Source organism: Pipistrellus kuhlii, unplaced genomic scaffold (assembly GCF_014108245.1).
Source record: "Pipistrellus kuhlii isolate mPipKuh1 unplaced genomic scaffold, mPipKuh1.p scaffold_m20_p_41, whole genome shotgun sequence".
In the NCBI taxonomy this organism is placed as follows: Eukaryota; Metazoa; Chordata; class Mammalia; order Chiroptera; family Vespertilionidae; genus Pipistrellus; species Pipistrellus kuhlii.
The window spans coordinates 1912597-1915163 of record NW_023425542.1 but is presented as its reverse complement, the minus strand read 5'-3'; positions in this window follow the sequence as shown (position 1 = coordinate 1915163).

The following is a 2567-nucleotide window of genomic DNA, read 5'->3' as shown; positions in this document are numbered from 1 at the left end:
TTGTACCCCCCCAAGTGGGTAGGAAGGTTTTTCCTTGAGAAAAGGCCTGGGAAAGTGTTCTGTGGGGTGACACGTTTGGGCTGTGCTTTAAAGTTCCCTCCATGAAATGGACTCTCACACGGGCTGGGTCTTTGGCTCTGCAGATGGGAGAGTTGGAAATGGAACTCCAGGTCGAAAAGGATAATGGCCAGAACTTGGCAGACATCAACAAGGAGCTGCTGAAAGATCTAAAGCAGGTGCTCGATGCTCTTGGTCACCTGAAGGCGGAGGCCCCACAGGTAGGCCCTCCAGAGCACATGCTCCCCTGATGCCCCTGCCTGTGAGGGGGAGCGTCGGGATCACGGCTGTGTCCTGGTCACTGATCAGTGATTCCTGGGTGACTAGGTTCCTCGTTCAGCTGCAGCTCAGACCAGCATTTCTCAGCCGTGGCAAGGGGACAGGGACAGGTGTTGCCCCCCAGGAACACTGGCCATCTTGGATTTGATTGGCAGGACTTGGGAAAGGGGAAGGGAGGTCTCCTGGCTGTGTTGGGTGGATGGTGGTTCTGTAAATCTCCGGGTAAATTGGTTGGTAATGTTGTTCAGATATTCTGTGTCCTTACTAATTTTCTATGACTGTCTTTTTCAGTAGGCTTTTCAAAGTAGTCAGAGAGGGCACCCAATGAGTTTATGCAGAGAAAGGGCACAAGTTTCCCAAAAAAGGTCCCGTGTATAAAAGGGGGCACAAGACTCAGTGTAGCACCATATGCTACAGTCCATCTATGCTTTGGGCCCTCTCAGCACACTTCCTTAAGTGCTAGTAGAACTGATTTGATGCCCTGAGGGTCCCTGTTATTTTGGTGCCTTCAACGTGCTCTGCTTTGGCCCCTCACTGCTTGTGGGGTGCGGGGATGCAGAGTCTGTGATTCCTGGGACCTGCACCCGGTGAGGCATCATCACCTTTTCCCTCCCGCAGGTGGAGCCTTCCTCCCAGAACCAGCAGGAGGCCAAGGACAGGGAGCTGGAGGAGCTGTACGAGCTGTACGATCTGCTGGAGCAGCTGATTGAAGCCCATGAGGCCCTCCTGCAGGACCACGGGAGCCTGGGGGCGCTCCATGAGCACCTGTCTGGGCAGTACCAGGCCCTCGTGCAGGAGCATACCCTCCACAAGACCCTGCTGCGTGGTTCTCTAGAGAGGGAGAGCAGGGCGTTCTGTCTCAGGTGGGTGCCAGCAACTGTCGGGGTGACGAGCGGGCTCTGCAGGCCTTATCCTTCAGGCCCTAGAAGGGTAATAGGGTAATTAGTCCTACCAGACATCCTCCAGGACGGATCCTGACAAAGCTGGGGCCTGAGATAAGCCATCAGCATCCTGGGTGCCTGTGGCTGCCCAGAGGGATGGAAATAAGGGTTCTGGGCTCCTTAGGCTCTCCGGAGGAGGGAAGCCTGGATCCTGCGTGCTGGAGCTGAGGCAAAGACTTTTAGGGGCATTCAGGCAGGCAGGGGAGGAGTTAGGGGCAATCAGAGCAGCAGGGGAGCAGTTAGGTGTGATACGGCAAGCAGGCAGAGGTGGTTAAGCACAATCAGGCAGGCAGGCAGAGGTGGTTAGGGGCAATCAGGCAGGCAGGCAGAGTGTTTAGGAGCAATTAGGCAGGCAGGAAGGCAGGAGAGCAGTTAAGAGCCAGCAGTCTTGGACTGTGAGAGGGATGTCTGAGGGGTCTGGGATTGGAGAGGTTCCAGGCTGGGCAGAGAGACCCCTCTGACTCCTCCCCCTTCACAAATTTCGTGCACCGGACCTCTAGTGATATTCTTAACATCTGCTCACATGGGAAGGTTTGTGCAAGTGGCATCTGACCGGCTCTGAAGGAGGGGTTCATTGTCTTTCTGCAGGTAGCTCCTTGCTTGGTAGACCTCCTGTGTTACTCGTGGTTTGGCTGGTTGCTCAGATAGCTGGAGCCCTTGGTCTGTCTGCAGCAGGGCTGCAGGCTGGGACGTGAGGTGCCTGGAGCCCATGCTGGTGGCTCTGTGTTCATTTCACTGGACGCCTGACTGGCACCCTCACTACTTTGTCCCCAGCACACATTTCCTGGGTGTCAAGCCTCGTCCCGGAGACTCAGTGGGGAGTGAGACTTGCAGTTTCTGCCCTGCAGTAGGGTGGTTACCAACGGTTGGAATGTGCTTGGTCCGTGTGTTTTCCAAGGCACAACAGGGAAGCAGGAGTTGGGAACCCTATGGTCCATGGCCCTATTTGTCAAACCTGGATGACTTTTTCCAGAATCGTTATCCTGGATGAGAAAGATCACAGCCCTGAGAGCCAGGCAGATCCCCCACCCGCACTTGCCCCTCCCCACGTCAGGGCAGTCTCCACCCGCAGCTGAAGCCACTGGAGGCTCGTCTTTCAGCAGCTGTCACTGCAGGTTTCCGAGTCTGAGTTTCCCCGAGTCTTGGCTCCTGGCACATGGTACAAGTACAGCTGATGGGGTGGTAGAGTGGAGGCGGAGGGCTGCAGACAGGCTGCAAACCCTGGAACCCTGGTGGTCTCTGTCAGCCTGTCTCTGGGTGTGGAAAAGTCAGGAAGGGGGTCTGGATGTG